General features: G+C 38.4%; 1 protein-coding gene across 10 annotated transcripts in view; it reads left to right on the plus strand.

The window, feature by feature from the left end:
* RFX3 (regulatory factor X3) overlaps positions 1-19,722 on the plus strand; it is a 439,811-nt gene that overhangs the window by 181,849 nt on the left and 238,240 nt on the right. For 2 of the 10 annotated variants that reach the window (XM_026519279.4, XM_057305523.1), the window contains exon 1: positions 1-19,722. This exon is cut by the window's right edge. The exons of 7 other annotated variants lie outside the window; for them this stretch is intronic. The gene's annotated coding sequence lies outside the window, so the exon portion shown is untranslated. One more of the 10 variants, XM_057305524.1, reaches the window with a different exon arrangement.

Here is a 19,722-nt window from a genome sequence, read left to right on the forward strand (position 1 = left end):
ATATATATTTTATATCAAAGTTGAAGGTACTTAGTACTGCTTTTTTTCCTCCTCCCCTGAAACTTTCTCCATACATATATGTCCATTATAACCTTTTAGGGGACTATATGGAAATAAAAACTTGGGGATGGTAGGTGGTATAATTGAAATGTAGATCATAATCTGTTCTTTGTTTGTTTTACCAAATTAGTTAGGGATTCTGAGGATACATTTTGAATATTTGTGTATGTTTAGCATTTTGTTCCTTTGTTAGAAATCTCTCAGTGTGACTTGTTTTTAATAGGATGTGTCTTGAATTGTGGGCCAATCACTCTTGAAAAGTATTAAGCCCTTTAAGCACACTGGTCAGACTCCTAGAGGGAAGCCTACAGGTTTATTAGCACTCCTTAGCCTGAAAGCACAGCATACCCTTCTATGTTGCACAGCAACGGACTCCTAGCAACCATAGTAGATTGAATTTCTAAGAGTGACCAGGCCGGATGTAATAATAAAGCAAGAGGTACAAACAGTTGTCATGGTTTTCTTTTCACAGTTAGCTAGTTTGATTTGGGGGAGCTTACCCTTTCAAAAATGGGCAAACTTCATATAAAACAACTACTGTTTGTGCAGAGGACTTCTGATATTAAAATAGCAATAATAGTACCAAATTCAAAACGATATTGGTTACAGAAAATAGTATGCTCAAAAAGGTAAAAGGATTACCATATGAAGAAGTTTTCAGGGAATTTTTTTTTTAAAGACTTTTTAATCATAAACTTAAAATTGAACTCTGGTAAAATAGTTACAATGAATGTGCTTTTTAAAAATAAGAAATCATCTTTGTGTTTTCCCTCTTTGTAATCTGCTCCTTTAATTTTGCAGCAACTCCTTGCAGTTCGATGTTTGCAGCTTACGTGCATGTGCATATAAAACTGGTACTCGTTTTTATTTCTTTTAAAAATTTATTTTAAAGAACAGGCTATTTGCCCTATCTATAAACAATGTTTGAAATTGTGAGCTAATAACTGATGGAGCAGAGGATTTATTGAAGAAGAATAAAGTAGTAAAATGTACAATCCTCCACAGTGAGAGTGAAAGTGTCTGTGATATTCCTGAAGGTGTCATATTGTGCTATAACTTTGTGAACATTTCTCCCGTGTATTCTTTAGTATGTGTTTGCTTATGTAGCCATGAAAAAGAGATTAATTCAGATGCATTCATAACCTGAAACAGGATGCCTCCATCAAAAGAAACAGATCCTCATATAGCTGCTGGAGTTGGGAGTGGAGCTACAGCCTTTGACAGCAATACGCTGTAAATATACACACATGCTAATACCCTTGATTTGTTCATCTTTTGTGTCAGCATTTGGAAAAGATTGTTAAAGTGGCAGTTATAGTAAAGACTGGCAATTACAGTAAAGAGCAGAAATTAGGTATTTGTGACCTATTATATTTCATTAAAAGACTTCCTTATTAAAATGGCACCGCTTGCTCTGATTACTTGACAGCTGCCCTAAACAGATTAGAAAATACACAGCTTCAGCTAAAGGTAAAATCAACCTCTTAAGCAAGCACATGGCATAGAAGAAGTAAACATTATACAAACTATTTTTTTTAAACAATAAATTTGCTTTAGGTAGAGATGTTTATCAGTGATTGAGTGGTATGCTCTTTTGCATTTCTAGAATAATAGTTTACCAGCAGTGGCCTTTTCCCATTAAGATATTTTAATACCCCCACCTAATATTGTACTGGCTTCCTACTAGAGGATCTTATCATGAAGCATCATAGATCCCGGGTATCAGCCTGGCATCACCACAGCGCCTTGTTTCTGCTAACCGATGAATTGTTATTCCGATCCAATGCAAATACTACCTTAACCAGGCAGAACGCAAACTTTTTGGGAGTTTTAGCAACTAGATTATTGATTTCTGAAATATTTTTAATATCCTCTATCCCTTAATAAGCCAATAGGGCCACAGTGAGTTTAACACTTGAATTTAGGCATCCCTTTCACAAGATTGAGTTGTTTGCTTTTCCAGAGAAAACAATTGTGATTGTGGCTGTTGTTACCTTCAGTCGTATTTCTGAAGTTTTACTGCGGCTTGGCCTTGTTCTGTCTATATTTTGCAGAGAGACTGTAGCACTTTGTGGAACCATCCTGTCAATGATTCTGAATTCCAGTTTAGCAGTTAAGTAGCCTGACCTGCTACACATTCTAAACATTCATGACTTTGTCCCTGTCTTCTACCTTGTGAAGCCTGGACATGCACTGCAGTTCAGCCTGTGAGTGTGAGTTCACAGCTCACTCTTAAACACACAACACAGGTTCAGTACAAAGCAGATTTGTGGGAAGATTACCTCCCTCGGCTAATCTTGAATATAGATGTTTGTCAGGACTGTCACAATATTAGCAGAAGGTTGTTGTAGTACTTGCTTGGAACTAGAAAATTTCCACAAAGACCCAAACTATGCTATGTGAGGCAATCATCTGCTTAGTCCATGTACACAAATACCCATGACTACTTAGGTCTTTACCTTAAAAAATGTAAACACCTGAAGCATGTTGCCTGTGGACTGTGAGCTTGCAAAATTGTCAGGAAGGGGTGTGCGTCCTAGTCTGTTGAGTAGAAGAGACCTGAGTTCAAGTTCCAGTTTTGTCATTTGATAGCTAATTATCCTTGAACTTACTCCTTAACTACTTCGATCTCCTTTTTTTAATGTAAATATGGGGATATTATCTGTTTCAATTGGGTTGTAATGAAAAAGTGAAAGCTAAAACGAGATAAGTGTGTCTGGAGAAGTTAGCATGACAGTCTAGAATTAGCACTCAGACTGTGGTAGCTGGTATTGTCATTAGCTTAGCTCACTCTTTGTGGTAGGGTGTGAGGAAGGTTTTGCAGAAGAAGGTGGCTGCTGAAAATAGTAACATGGAACTGGATATAATTAGAAACAAAATTGTTTTCGAAGAGATATTATGCTCGATATATTTTGTGGAGTCATCGTCAGTATGGGTCAGTGGGTAGGAATGTTTTAGGCTTTTATGAAGTGACCCCTCTTCACCGAATCGAATCTTGGGGTGGGATCCTTAAAGATTGCAAGAGCAATAAATGATAGGAACAGCACGCCCTGGCAGATGAGATAACTTATTCCCTGCACAAAGGGTAGAATTTAAAGACTAGAGCAAATTCATTTATTTTTGTGCGTATGTACAGTAAGCCTTACAGCATTTAAACATTTAGCCTCTCTTCAAATTCTTCTTCCATATAAAGAACTGTAAGAGTAGAAGTGAGTAAAGTGCCCAGTCTTGTGTTAAAACTACCTTGTCGATACAGGAGGGCTGAAAATGAGTATCAGTAGTTTCTGCTAAGCAGTAAGACAACAGCGGAGTCACATAAAAACCTGATTACCTTTGCTACTTTGTGGTCTACCCCTAAAAAAGGTTCAGCATGCTCACCATTGATTGATGAAATAGAGTTTACATTTTAATGTATTCTGTTGTTGCTAAAGAGACCATAAGGCACTTAATTTAATGAGAAGATAATATTTTCAAAAGAATAGAAGTGGTTTGAAATATAATGGTTTGAAGTAGCTAGGGGAATTAAACTGGTTTAGGCAATGGCTATCCTATTTCAATTCTTTGAAGAAGGTAATTTCAGCCCAAGCTTAAGGAGAGGAGGAGGTACAGAACGTGCTTAATGCTTAATGTTGCCTTGATATTTTAAGAGGGAGAATACCAGGCTACAGTGATACTTAGAGCCAGGGAAAAATAGCACTTAATGTCACGCAGATACGGTCTTTCAGATAAAACCGCTAGCTGGTACCAGTAGTTCCGCTAATTTTAAATCAATGAATTTCCCCCCCGAGTATGATTTATGTGCTTACATTGTTAAGCTGTTTAATGATATCAGTTTTGAAGAATTAAATATTGCCAAAAACATTAAGTTGGGAAGTTTTAAATTTCAGAATCAAACGAAGTAGAATTCTGTGCTGATAGAAGCCATTGTTTGACATCAGTGAATGTGTAACTCTGACTTATTGTCTTGTGCAAAAGGTACAATTGTCCACTTGTAAAGATGCAGAACATAATTGTACCTTTTATGTTTAATTGAATATTATGTCCAGCTCAGTGAAAATTCATGCATTAGCTTCATAAATATTCTCTCTGCATAGAATTTTTTCTCCTACAAATGAAGTTTTCAGTTGGTCTTTTTCATGTTGTCTTTTCCTTCCTTGATATTCTTACCACTTTGAGTTGTTGAATGGAGGAGCTGTGGTACTTGTACATATATATTTACATGTATATACGTGTGTATGCAAATACATACACACATGCATATGAAATCGTATACACTTGCTTTTCAGTGCAGTCTGAAGTTAGAATTATTCATATTGAGGTAATTGCTAGGTGAGAAAAACCAAATAAACTCACTATTAGTAAGGTCTTTTCACACTAAAGTGTTTTATGCAAACTGGTGGCTGTACATGAATGCTGCTCAGAGTGTGAATGGAGCATACCTAGGGTCACCAGCCCCAGGAGGTCCTTCCTTTAAAAACTGAATGTCTATGTGAGACTGCATTTTCTTAATATATTCAACCAAAACAGCAGATTGAGTGTGGAAATCGATGGGAGAAGCCAGTTGTCTTTTATGAAAGCAAGACATTCAAAGAAGTTTGTAAAAATGTAAACCAATGTCGCTCTTCTCATTAAATCTTTTTTTCTTTTGGAAAATTTAGATAATACTTCATAAAAATAAGTTTATGTTAAGATGTAATGGTTTTATTGTAGTTTTAAAATTAATAAACAGTTATTACCTTTCCCCATTTTGCTTTCTAATACGATGACTGGGAAGACATAACTAGTGACAGACTGAAGCTGATTAGTACCAGCTCGAGAGAGTCAGTGTTGCTCATCTCTTAACACCACATTCAGATGTCACATTGCTAGCTTGAGACTGGCCATCTTGGGTGTATTTACCTATGGAAATGAGCGGAAACTACAAATCTAGCTTTTTTAAGGGGGTGGAAGGAGAGCTGACAAACATTTACCAGTGCCCAACTAGACATGATACACAGAAACCAAAGTTCTTTGGTGTTCTCAAAAAATTTAAGATCTAAGTGGATTCCAGGACCAAAAATTCTGCTTATCATGAAAGAGCTGCTGCCAATTACTTTACGATGCAAACTAAACACCAAAGCCCATGCTGATATATGATCAAAGCAGATTTTCAGCCAGGAGCTCTGTCTCTTGAGGCACTTGACCAGTCTCTCCTATGCTGCCTTCCAACAAGATTAACTCCACGAAGAGATCTGAAGTCAAACTCTATAGCCCATCCTTTGCGGTCCCCCCCCCCCCCCAATGTTGAGCACACAGTTTAGTTACTTGCTGATTGGTGGAGACCATCAGTACTTTGGGGGTTCACAAAGCGGGGATTCACAGAAACTGGTCTAGAGTAATTTTAGAGAATGTTCAGGAAGGAGGGAAGACATGAGGTGGATCTTGCAGGTGTATTGGAAGTTAAGTGTGTGCTACAGGTGGAGGCAGGTATGATTGTGGTGTGAAGCGTTTCTTGGGAAATAATGAAGCAGATGGAGTGGAAAGGAAAATCAGGCTAAAAATTTGGAACTTAACTGGATAGATCATAACCGACCAGTGTTTATTTTTAAAGTGGATCAATGTGAAGGTGAAAATGGTGCTTTAGTGAGATGAATCTGGCAGATCCGTGTAGATGAGCAGGGAGTGGGTCTAAAAGCTAGGTAAACTTCTCATAATCATTAAAAGGAGGTTCAAGGTGAAGAACCTGGGCTTCTAATTCAGAAAGACCTTGGTTAGAATTCTTCCGCCATCACCGTTTTACTTTAAATTCATGGATAAGATGTAGGTAACTAGCCGGGGCGGGGGTGGGGGGGGTAGGGGGTGGCGTGGGAGGTGGGACTGTAAGTAACACAAAGGTCATGCAAGAGTTTGGTATAGATTAGATGCCCCTGCAATGCTAGGACCTTCAGTGAGAGATGTTATTAATGCTTCTTTTACTACTACTCCTTCTGCACTATGTTATAATAATCATCATTTGATAGGTTATAATGAAGATTGGAGCTGGGGAACTTTCAGTGGAAATAGGATGTGGAAACCTGTCCCATTCCTAACACTTATGGGTATAAGAATACAGATGCAAGCTCACTCATTGTATTTCTACATCCTTAAATGCTGCAGCTCAGCTAACCTTTAGGTAAAATATGCCCTCGCCTCCTAATTTGACCAATATGACTTTATAAGGAGATGGATGACCTTTTTGAATACTCAGATTTTTTAGGAGTTCTGTTCTAGAATATAGTGGCAAGGAGAGAACTGGCCTTTTGTCACCTTGCCCCTGTCCCGCAGTCTGCCTCTTTCCCCCCATATCCCAGGCTCTTTGTTCTCATGTCCTCATGCCCTACTCCTTGCAGGCTCTCTCTTGACCACTTCTTGGGCTGGAGGTGGGTATGCCTGCATCTCCATCTGCCCTGGGGATGACCGTCCAGGGCTCTGCAAGGGAATTCAAGTCCTGGGAACTTGCCGAGGTAGAGCCCGGAGGTGTCAGAAAGCATGGCCCTGGGCTGAGCAGATTTCTCATTTTATGGGGAATGATCTGGCCAGAGGTAAAAGTGCAAGGCCCGGGGCACTGGCCCCTTCTGCCTGGGTCTCAGGGTAGTGCTGGGCTGGATTCCCTGATGTGAATAACAGATGAGCAGGACGTGTTTACTTTAGTTGTGGGGTATGAGGAAAGGAGAGTGAGAAAGGTATAAGATCGCTGGGTTGCAGGAGAGGTGTAAAGGCACTGAGAAAGTTCGGAGGGTCTGTGGGAGCAGGTGAGATGGGGCCTGAGTGCAGAGTAACTAGCTCACCGTCGTTTCCGGCAGCACGTAATCAGCCTCTCGCTTGTCACCAAGCACATGGTAGCGACTCAGTAAATGTTGAAGGTCAAGATGAAGACACTTGAATAGCTGTGCCAGAGATGTGAGGAGAAAGATGTTACAGAATGTAAAAGAAATAAGGAAAATAAGTTCTTATGGGGCCAGTGTTAGAGCTTCGAGGGAGGAAGCATCTTGCTGTGATTGGCATGGTAGTGTGTTGGGATTATGTGCATTTAATATTTGTATGGCTGGGAACTAGAATAGTTGCAGTTCTTTCTTAAATGAATAATTGAATAATAATATATGAGAACAGGCTTTAAGAAATGAATTGGATTTTAAGTTTAAAATGATCAGTGGAGGGCATCTGGGTGGCTCAGTGGGTAAAGTGTCTGCCTTCGGCTCAGATCACGATCTTGGGGTCCTGGGATCAAGCCCTGCATCAGGCTCCCTGCTCAGTGGGGAGTCTGCTTCTCCCTCTCTCTCTGCTCCTGCCCCTGCTCATGATCTCTCTCAAATAAATAAATAAAATCTGAAAAAAATAATAAAATGACCAGTGGCAAACACAAATTTGCATCATCAGTGAACTGTGACAGTGTCTGAGGAAGTTGTGATCATTCAAGAAAGGAGATTCTGATCGCTTATGTCCCTATCAGATGAGGGGGTGAAAGGTGTTCAAAGAGGACATTCTGCTTCTCACCTGTTTGGAGAGGAGTAGAGGACACAGATGGCGTAGATGAGCTTGAATTTTCTAACTTGGTATTCACTTAACAAGTTATGTGTCAGGGAGGGTCTTTGGAGGAAAAAAAAAATTATAGGACCCAGTAGAGTTATCTTACTTAGAAACATCTGATTGTAGATACATAAAACTCAGTCCTTGTGTTCTGTTTAGTCACTTAGTTTATAATAACTGTGTATAATACATCATGTCAGAAAATATCCTGTGTTTCATAATGACAATAAAGTAACAGGAAAATCTGATAATAGGGTTAAAATTGCCAAGTTCTTTTTGAGAACTCTGGTGTGTTAATTAGTGCGGATTATTGCACTTTTGCTGTATCTGACTCGTAATCGACTAAATACACAGCAAACACCTGTGATTATTTTCGTGATCCTTGTCTTGTTCAAGTAACCCCAAATATGTGTATTTAGACTGTTGCCTATTCATATATACTCAGCTGTGCCTGTTTTCTGTGTTATTTTTCTAAGTTTAATGGACCAACATAAAAATTTATGGCGACTGTCACTTAATGTCATCTTTACCCTTAACGAAAAAAAAGAAAACAAACAAAACTACATCATGCCAGGCAGCTATGATGCTGTTTATGGTTGACTAAGTGATCAGATATACTCTTTACTAAATTGATCTCAGATACCATGGGTCAGATTTAGGGCAAAAAAGGTATGAACATAGATAATAAGCAAACACACTTAAGTACATGTTTGTATTTCAGTGTTACCCTAAAGTTACTTTATTAGCAAATAAAAATCATTGGTTTAAAAGTAATCTGGCCTGTTCTCCCCTGAGCCAAAGATTTCTTTTTAAAATTTTCATAAAACTGAATAATCATGTATTCTTATTAATTTCTTCTGCTTTGGGACCTGTTTATGCATTGTTTTTGCTTGTTTTTTTTTAAAAGACACAAATCTTAATTATTTTTAAGGAACGAGCAGAGGTATGTCAGCTGCTAATCCATTCTTGCTTTTGCTTCACTCCGTACAATAAGTTAGCAAGCTGGTTCTCAAACTGTTTGGTCTCTTGTCTTCACAATTTAGAAGTACAGATTCTTTCCAAGAATCCTTCTCTCCATTATTTCCCCTCACTTACATTTTTCCTGATTATTAGAGTAATGTGTTTATTCTTTATAAAATAAAAATTCTCTCTCCTTCCCTGTCTAGTCAAAACAATTTCTTTTTTTTTTGGCTCAGTAGGAAACTTAAAAATATAAATTAACAGTCATGCAAAGAAATATTTAAAAAATAATCTGTTATATGGCAGTTAATATTTATCCACAAGTTCAATAATTTGAAGTAATTACATAACTTGTAGATAGCAAATAATTTATTTTTAATGGTAACCTAATTCTCTTTGCTTTTAATATTTTAGGCCACTTGGTCATTCTGGCATTTTATGGTAGAGAATACATTGAGTTTGGCTCATGGAAAGAATATGAGGTAATTGATCACATGTTCTCTATAAATGATGAACTACAGGTACACAAAGCAGAATATTTTAATGTGTCTAATATGGGGTCTCATGTCCAAATCTTCTTAAGAGTGGTTTTTATATATAAGATCTTGGGATCGGTTTTTCATCTCTTGGTGGTTGGCAATGGTTCATATGGTGAGGAACTTTATTTTCCTTCCCTGCTTGTATATGCTTAAGACAAAACACTATTAAACTGTTCTTCACATTTGTTTTATTTTATGTATTTATTTTTTTAGTGAGCTCTATGCCCAACGTGGGGCTTGAACTCACAACCCCGAGATCAAGAGTAGCACGCTCTACCAACTGGGTCAGCCGGGTGCCCTTGGTTACAGGTATTTTTAAATGCTTCGGATAGCGTAGCTTTCTTTGGGGCTATGGAAACCCCGCAACAGAACCCCTCCAGGTGCCTGCCTCCCCGGCCTGCCCCGAGTAGAATTAAAGGCACGCTGCGTTGAAAATGGTGCAGTAACACACAGAGTTTATAGGGAAATAGTAAGACAGAACATCGAAGCTCCGGCCATGTGAAATTCTAGTGCTGCTCGGGGTGGTTTTCTGAGAGCACAAATATGAGACTGTTAAGTTAGTCTTTTCCCACCCCTTTGTTACTCACGCGGCACCCTGCATGCTGTCTGGGTTTGGCTTTCGAACATGACCGTCATCTGCAGTGCAACTAAATGCCATGTGCATTTCCATGGTTGTTCCACAGATTCCCAAACATCAAACCTGTATCAGAGTAAACTCAAATTAGAGGTAGTAAAATATAGCAGCTATTCTTATGCAATCCAGCCCATGACATGGTAGTGTGTGGATCAGGGGATGTGGGCTAACATGCTGCTGATGTCATAATTCTCCTACTCAATAATGGGTGGGTTTTGTAGGAAGGCACAGCAGTTTGGTGTGTGAACTCCTGCTTCTGCTACAACAGTACTTTAAAGAGAGGCCTTCCATTGGCGTTCAGAAAGGTGAAAAGAGCAGGGTTGGGGTCAGGTGAGTGGTAGGGGCGGGCATCAGAGGGCTAGCATAGAGTCTGAGTACGTGTGAGCTTTTCGTCATCGTTGGTCTTTGAGATTATATTTGCACCTACATTACTTCCTTAGATTTCCACATAGTCAAAATGCGATTGCCAGCCCATTCAAGATGATAAAACATTGCTATTTTAATATTTCTTCAATCTTCGGCTTCTGTGGGAAGATAATCACACAATCTCCTGGGTAAGAGACTTAAGCAAGATTTAAGAGAAATAAGCTGGAGCTCTATCCTTCCTCTTAGTCCTATGGTTTGACAAAAGTTTTCCACAGGCTGCACCAGAAATTCTCCTATGCATTTTCCAATATTTTGTTATGGATATAAGTTTGCAAGAAAGATACATTGAATAATTTTGTGTCTGAAGGCCTTCGTAACATGATTTATAACAAAAAATTGTGCATTTATATACAGGAGGTATAATTGAAGAGCTATTATAAGCTTTACCACGGTGTTTTAAAGAGAATACCTACTTTCTCAAATAGTATCTCTAGGGAAGTCTTACAACTCTGTCATAAATCTCAAGCTGTTTGAGTCGTCTGTATTAAACAAGTGAATGATATTCTTTTTCCTTATTACTCAATTTTCATGATTGAGGACATCTGATATGGACATTGATATCATACCTAATAATTGTGAGAGCTAGTATGGGCCTGGAGAAAATAGTTTTTTGTATACTTCTACTAAAAGTGCTTACAAATAAGGTTTATTTAAAATAGCCCATAGGACATTTAAAATAACCAATACATGTATTGGTGGAGTCCTTCCCTTGAAAGTAGTGGGAGATGAACTTACCTTGAGTTATCCTGAGAAGCAGTGGAGAACAATTCTGTATGTGTCTGTTCTTACCACTTTTTTCCTTTTAATCCAATTTCTGGACCTTCTTTCACTTTGGTAGCACTGGATGTCTTTGTTGTATGTGAAATAAGGAAGTTGCCTTGGGAAGGGGGTGTGGTAGGGAAGGAAAAATGTTTGTTTTTACATAGAACACAGCATATAAAACAGTGATTATAATATACTTCACATTTACAGTGTAGATCACACCTGACAAGCTTGTTTTGTGTGTTTTGCATCTTATTTAGCTTTTCTCAGCTGGTCAGTCATATGGCGTAGGGGTTGTCTCCACGTTATGGGTAGGGAAACTAGGACTGAGAGAGATTAAGAAACCCCTTTGAAGCTCGGAGCTAGTAGATGGACGATCTAGCGTGTGGACCCAGGTCTTGTGACTCTTCCTCTAGGATTCTTATCCACTGTACTGGTAGTTTTCAAATTATATTTTCCAATCAGAAAAGTTTTTCAGGAGCCACCCTTGGGGATGTTGGTGGCCTGAAGAGCAGGTTCATTTGAATATAGGGCCTCAGAGCCACTGGTCTGTCCTGCTTCCCTTTATGCATGGACTGTATTAGACTAGCAAACTCTGCGTCTTGTTCTTACGTTCTGCTGGAAGCTGTGATCAAGGTTGTATACCTTTTCCTGCTGGCGTTGTGAGTGTAGAAACACGAACTAGACTCTTGGCATTTTCCTTGACTTCTGTTGTTTTTCCACCAATATTTACTGAATTAACAGTATTCAGGATTCAGTTTTTACAAGGGCCAATGACGATCGGTCTTAAAATAGTATAGTTTTAAAAATACGAAAATTTATAAAAACTAAAATATGAACTGTCCATATTAAATATGTCCTATCTTGGTCAAAAAGTGACAGTAATAAGCAATATCATTTTTTATACAATTTAAAATATTGAATGTATTGCATGATCCCAAGTCTGGTAATTAAGTACATTTGTTCTTAAAAGTGATTTCGTAAGCTCTTTGTGTGTATAGAGTCTTGAAAATTCTAGGGTGGAGTAGCATTTATAGTGGTAGTAATGTTAATAGTGTCAAAACGTGGTTCCTTCATCATATAGAATTCTAGAGTCTTCGATGATAATAATAGATTCCAAAGTATGTTTTCACCTTACTCAAGTATGCATTTAAGGCTTTATTGTATGGTAACAATCTATGAGATTACTTATCTGCAGATTGAAGATAAATCCCCTCAATGGTCCAGCCTAAACGTCATGAAATTTAATAATGGTTAAAAGTTAATCAACAAATTCAAGATGAGAGTAATTGTCTGGACTCAAATCATAGCATTCTACAAATTGAATATGGGTCAACAGTTTTGTACTTTCAAAAATGAGCGTGACTCTGGAGTATTCTTTTTCTTAAAGTTAGGTTATTGAGCTCTTAGTTTAGAGTGCTAAACTGAACACTTTAAACTAATAATGTTCAATATTTTCTCCATAGCTCATTATGGACACAGAACAATTGGAGAGGCACTGGAAAGGGCAGCAAAATGGGCATTGACGAGTTAGGAATGATTCAAGTCATGGAAGTTATGTGTGTAGTTTAGGGAAAGAAGGGGGAGAAAGACCTTGAAATCTATTTTCAAATTTATTTGTACTGTCTTTTTTTTTTTTTTTTTTTGCTACAAACTTGCAGCTAAAAATAATAAAGCAGCAAAATGACTGGTATGTTAGAGAGAGCCTTAAGTTATCTCCTTGAAAGTCAGACCTAAGTAGGATAAGCTTAAGTTATGGAAGGGTCGATTTTAATTTGTCATAAAGAAGACACTCCCTAAAAGGTCATTAAACTCTGAAGTGGCAATAGAGGGACATTTGGGAGGTCACACCCCGTAAAAATCCTTACAACCAGAATGGTTAGTTATTCAACTAAATACATATTTTTGCCTTAAAATCTCTGAAGGTTCTTTGAGTATAATTGTGCTGCTTATTGGAAACACAATGCAGTATGTATGTAAATATGCTGTTAAGCTAAAGATGATGCATGTAACTTATGGGGATCCCCTTATTTTTTCAGAGACGAATTAAGATAAAATTACAAGTACATTTTCAGTTTGGGATCATAGAAACAACTAACATGCCCTTACTCTGAGAGAGAATATAAATCCCATATTATTATGTGCACTTAAAAAATATATGATAAAAAATACAAAGGAAGACAACAGTCAAGAATGTGAGAAAAACACCGTATCCTCTGGCGAGGTGGTCTAGTGCATATAGCTCGTGGGTTTTTGAGTTAGTCAAACCTGAGTTTGAATTATGGTTCACCCACTTAGCAATTCAATATTCTTATTAATATAAGGAGAATAACTGTTGCCTTGTAGATTGTGAAAATAAATTAGGGTTGCATGGAAGTATACACCCAGTACTTGGCACCAAGTAGTGCCTAGCACGTGATAGTTGTCTTCATTCTCCCTGTTCAGCCTTACGGGTTCTCTAGGAGTTTGGGTCAGGAAAACCAATACAACAGGGGGAGGATGAAGGGGCAAACTGCACTTCGGTCATTTGGGGGATAGGCTTCATTCAACATACTTTTTTCCGTTTACTATTTTTCTCAAATTTTGCTGTAATCTTGCCGTGCTCAACAAGAACATCACTGCCTTTTTTTTTTTTTTTTTTATACATTAAGGAGAAACTAGTTTAGGCCCTACCTGGAGCAAAATCTTCAGTATCAGACCCACTTTTAGGAAGAAAACTGTTCAGAGTTAAAAGTAGGAAGCCACATGTGAAGCAGAAGTTATTAAGTATCCGCAGATCTTAACTCCTGGAGAAACTCCCTGCTATTGAAAGGAAGTAAATGTTTACTTAAGGGTGCAGTGTGACACATGCATTATTGTCTTGTAATTTATGGGCAGTAAACTGTCATTTTGTTTTACTTTAATTAGCGTAATTGTCTTAGGTTCCCTTCTGACCTGTGGTTACCCCCATCCCACCTCCTCCCTACCCCCAGCTAACACAAGTCAGCTAAATCCCCTAGCTAGCTTGCAGGATCTTGTATCTCATTGAGTAACCAGTTAACATTTTGGAACAATGACCAATATTAAGTGCTACCTCTGTGTCAGGCACTGGGGTAAGTGCCTTCTATGTATAAGAACTTCATTGTCACACTGTCTCCCCAAGGGAAGTAGGTACTACAGATCCCTGATCTCTTACATATGAATTTCAAAAGGCTCTGAAAATCACCAGTTTACTGAAGTTTGGGGCGAAGCTAATGTCAGGCAGGGCCTGAACCGGATGAGATAAGGTTACTTAAGCGTCTTTATTTATCCCACAAATTGAACATTCATCCATTTAGCTGTAGAAATGTCAGTGTGTACGATCGTATGATTATGCATTGCTGCCCTAGGAACACCTGGGGTGTTACATATATATGGTATTACTTTCCAAAATTAAGAAAAAATTCTGAGACATGTGATATATCTGGGCCAGGGGCTTAGAATAGGGGGTCGTGAACCTGTTTCGTTATGCCATTTTGTAGAGGAGAATTGAGAAGGTATTAATAAGTAAATTGCCAAGGTTTGATACGTTATGATGCTAAGTAAATTACTCAGGTAATGCATGGTACAGCCAAATTTAAACGCAGCAGTCTTACTCTTACACCACATGCTGTTCTGCAGCTCACTGGCCAAGGCAAGATTGAGCTTAGTTGGCCCTAGTCTGGAGTTGACACAATTGCCTGTCTTTGCTAACAGAGGAAGACCTATACCTGCATATCTGTGATGGAAGATAATCCTCTTGTAATTTGTATTTGGGTGTGGACTACTATGCTTTTCTACATATTTTGGGTATAGATGTGTCTCATCATAGAATTTCCCTGAGTATAATGGAGCCCAGCCACAAAGGTCTCTCTCAGGTCAAGGTAGAAAACTGTCTGGTTCCTCCCTTGTCACTCCTCATTATTTTATATTATTCGTATCTCACTCAGTGTTGGAAATTGCTTGTTTTGACTGCACTCAACACATAATTATTTAATGCCTGCTGTATGGTAGGCTAGAAATATAATATTGAACAAGAAAATTGTGGTCTCTCGCCAGGGACACTATTGTCTGTGTAGATGTGGTAGTTCTTGGTGGAGTTTCCTGTTATAGCACGCGTTAGCGTCTGTGGGTCCAAATGACATTATAACCTTCCCCCTCCCCAATCATTGTGACGACCAAAATGGCCCCAAAGGTTTCCAAAGTTCACAGGTGGAGGACAGGGTAGTGGTGTAACTGGATGACATTCAGACTCTCAGCCCTGAGGATAACAGCTGCCCACTTACCCATCTACTATCCAAGTTGAATAATTGATTTTAAGCATTTGCTCTTTCTAGAATCCTGGCTTCATGCAAAGTAAACAGAACTGAGAGATCTACAGAGCACATCACTAAACTGCTTACACTTTGACACAATGGCCAAACTGGAAAGCAAGATTAGTCGTGGATAATCTTACCCATGGCTAATTGAGAATTCTCGTTATACTGTGTAAATAATGAGGGTAAGTTAATAAGCAACCAAGTTAACATACCACGTGATGCTGGATTTTTTGAACTGTAGAATCACATCAAGCCAGGACTTTACTTATGCAAGTTATTTCTCAGACGTATAATATAGCACACTTTGTCAGGTGTGTTCTGTAGTGCTTAAACTGCTTCACTTTATTTTTTAAGTGACATTTTAAAAGAAATTACAATAATAATTTGTGAGTGGAGACAATCCTATGAAGGTATGATTTTTAATTTGTCACTTGAAAGAGGAATAAATGTACATTTTCATTCAGTATCCATATCAGCTGCTTTTTAATCACTATTTTATAGTAAAAGTAATAATGTTTGAAAGTCAACAGAACCTCACACTTATGATAGTTGAGATTATTTTAAATGAAAATTATTGTGTTATGATTACAAAAATTATACATGCTTAATGTAAACATTCAGAAAACACAGAAAGGTACAGAGAGGAAAGTAAAAAAACAAAACAAACACCATTCTGTTCCAAGATGACGTCACATCTGCTCGCCAAGATCACTGTCCTGTCTTCTCAGGATTTGTCTCCTAGTGCATTGGTTCTCACTCTGGTATCCTTGGGTGTACTTCTGCTCACACATGTGCACGCCCTCTCTCCCTTCAAACACAAAAATATGTGTGCTTCCTCTTACAAATTGGGTTATACAATTTGTTTTTGTAACTTTGACACTCATTGACATGTTTTCCATGGTAAATAACGTTTTAGTGCCATTGTATGGATGTATTTATTTAAACAATTCTCTAGCTGGCATTTAGGTGGTATCCTGGAGTTGGTGTTACAATTAATTATTGTGTATACTTCTTTGTGCAACGTTCAATTTCCTTTATATAGGAGTTATTAGGAATGGAATTAGTGGGTAGAAAGCTGGGTATATCTTACATGTTTTTTTTAACTACCAGATTGCTCTCTAGAAAGCTCATGCCATTTTATACTCTTAAGAATGGTCATTTTGTTTTGTTTTTTTGTTTTTTTAAAGAATAGGGATTTATTTATTTGGGAGAGAGAGCGTGCATGCGTGTGAGTGTGAGGCAAGAACAGGGAAGGGAGGGGCAGAAGGAGAGGCAGGAAGAGAATCCTAAGCAGACTCCACCCTGAGCATGGAGCCTGACCAGGGGTAGGGGCTTGATCTCACAACTCTGTGATAGTGACCAGAGCCGACATCAAGAGTGAGATGCTTAGTGGACTGAGCCACCCAGGTGCCCCAAGAATAGTGTTTTAATGTTTTGTTTCTTTGCATGCTCTCTAACACTAGGTATGATTAATCTTTGTAATTTTTTTGTATTTTCGCCAGTCCTATAGTTTAAAAAAAAGTCTTACTTGGATTTGTGTTCCTTTGATTATTGACAAAATTTTTTTTAAAATGTATATTTATTAGTCATTTGCATTTTTTCTGTTCATTGTCTGTATTGTTAACCCATTTTCCTGTTGGTCATTGTCTTTTTTTCCTTTTTTTAAGTTTCAAGATCTCTTCGTAGTATAAGAATATGGGTTTTTATTTGTCATTCATACTGTCCATATTGTGCCATTTAAAAACTTGCTATTTTGGGGGGTTTGTTTTAGGGACGTTTTGGCTTGTGAACGTGTCGCTTTTTTTTTTTTTTTTTTTTTTACATTTGGTGCTCCCACATTATAATATGACCATTATAACCCCTAACGTCTCAGTAGATGAATTAAAGATTAGATGTTTAAACAAAGGAAGGTACTTTTCAGATGGGAAACCATTTTGCAGATGAGGAATGTGATGGATTGCTCATGTTAATTAGATATATTTGCTGTGATTACAGTTTCAGTAGCTGTATATAAAAATAGAGATCGTGCGAGGGAGATACTTTGATGTAGTTGAAAGCCTCACTTTAGAGCCAGAAAGCCCTGGCTTTGTTTTTAATTTAGACAACAGGTATTTATCATGTGCCTACTGTACTTCAAACATTCATAATAGATTTCCCGCTTACTACTTGTGTGACCGTGGGTAAGTTAAGTATTGAACTTCTTGACTCATTTTATTTATTTGTAAAAGAGGGATGATACCTACCTTGTTGAGTTATAAATTATAAGGTTTGGTTATGGTTTACCTAGCAACACCTGACATATAATTTGGCAACAATAAGCCATAGGTAGTGTTCGTGTCGTTATTTTTCATAGTAAAACAATATAATGTAATATCGGCCCATTATGATGTATACTATCATTGCTGTGGTAGTAATTTAGCATTGGGATAATTAACTATGATTATTATAATTTTATTAATAGAGAGACTGGAGCCTGCTAGGTTGACTATACTTAGGATGCTGTCAGATAAATAAGATACAGCATTTTAGTTTTCACAGTTCCTTTTCATTTCTTGTCTTATTTGTCCTGTACAGTGTTACTACAGGATAGGCAGGGCCCATATAATTTTTCATTTTATAATTGAGGAGCTGAGGCTTTGAGAGAATGATTGAGTTGTCCTAGATCATGTGGCTTTTAAATGATTAATTAGGTTTATATTTTCCTTCTACCCATAATTAAGATTCTCAGTGAACCCAGATTGACCCTCAGTGTGGGAAGGAACAGAGAATGGAATCTAACTGTAACTGCCCTGTTTTCCTTTAGCTTAGCCATTTTATAGTTTCTCGTGGTTGCTTCTATTCCAGTCATCTGGACATTGGCCTTAATGTTTTAGGTGTCTGTTGCATCGATGACATTTACCGTGAACCACGCCTCTGGGCATTCACACGCTTGCAAAGTCCCTTCCTTTCAGTCTGGACTGAACCTGTAGCTTACTTTAACCAATCGAATGTGACAGAACTAAAGCTTTTCAGGTCTGGACACAAGCCTTAAGAAGGCCTTGGAGCTTTTGCATTTGGGTTGTTGGGACACCTGACCCATCGTGTGAAATATCTGGTTACTATCTTAGACAGACTGTGGAAAAGAGGCCATGTGGAGAGAGAGAGGCCCAGTCCTGCCAGCATTCCAGCTGAGCCCCGTTCCCACCTGCCAGCTGGAAGTGGTCCTATGATCACCAGCAAGATGAGCAGAAGAACTGCCTCACCGAGCCCAACCCAAACTGCAGAATTACGAGCAAATAAAGTGGCTGTGTTTTTGAACAGTAGGGTTTGGGGAGGTTAAACAGCTGGCTCGGTCAATAGGGCGGACGACTCTTGGCCTTGGCGTTGCACGTTTGAGCCCCACATCGGGTGCAGAGATTACTTAAACATAAAATCTGAAAGGAAAGCAAAAGAAATATAAGAATGTTCTTGAAAATAAAAGTTTTTGCTAAAGGTTGTTTACTTTTTTTGACCGATTGTGACGGTTTTGGACTTTCCCTGGCTTGCCGGTAGCAGGCAGTGTTAGAGATACTAGTGATGAATAACTTCCTTTCAAGAAGCTCCAAGATCTTACTCGATCTTAATGACGAGGGTCTGGTTGATACGTGGTGATTCTCAGATGAACCTGATTTCTGTGTGCTGAGTTCCTCCAGAGAAATCTCCGGAGATAAGGTCGCTTCCTGTGTTCAGGTCTCAGTCCTCTGAGTCCTCTTTGCTGTTGCGTGTCCGACTCCCACTCTCTGTGGCGCTTTTGATCCTTGTTGGAACTGAATTGGATTTGGCCTAGGTCACCCCAGCAAGACAAGATGGAATAGCCTTTCTTCCTCCCTTGAACTTGTTCCAGTTCTCCAAAAAAGACTCAGGAGGCCTTTTGGGGCTGAGAGGGGCTACGACCAGTAGCCACCTTTATTTTTGATCCTGCCTATGCTACTTAACCGGAGAGATCCTACAGTGAGGCCCTGCTCATGCAGTTTGTTTCCCTCTCACACGGCAGTTTCTCTTCTATTTATTGCAGTATACCCCCATAAGTTTCCACTAGATGCAAGAATCAGTGATCTAAAACTGTATCATTTTTTGAAAACTTTTTTTTTTTTGGTTAAAATGCTTTTTTGTCTTACATGAAAATAGGTTTAAAATAATGCAGAACTTGATTGGCTTCTGCATTGGTGGAGGAAGGGCTTCCTAGTACTTGCTCTCCCCCTGCAGTAGCAAAAACATGGGCGAAACACCTAAAATCAACTAGATGCAAGAATCAGTGATCTAAAACTGTATCATTTTTAAAAACTTTTTTTTTTTTGGTTAAAATGCTTTTTTGTCTTACATGAAAATAGGTTTAAAATAATGCAGAACTTGATTGGCTTCTGCATTGGTGGAGGAAGGGCTTCCTAGTACTTGCTCTCCCCCTGCAGTAGCAAAAACATGGGCGAAACACCTAAAATCAACTATTTCAGAATTCTGCCAA

Source organism: Ursus arctos, unplaced genomic scaffold (assembly GCF_023065955.2).
Source record: "Ursus arctos isolate Adak ecotype North America unplaced genomic scaffold, UrsArc2.0 scaffold_33, whole genome shotgun sequence".
NCBI lineage: Eukaryota > Metazoa > Chordata > Mammalia > Carnivora > Ursidae > Ursus > Ursus arctos.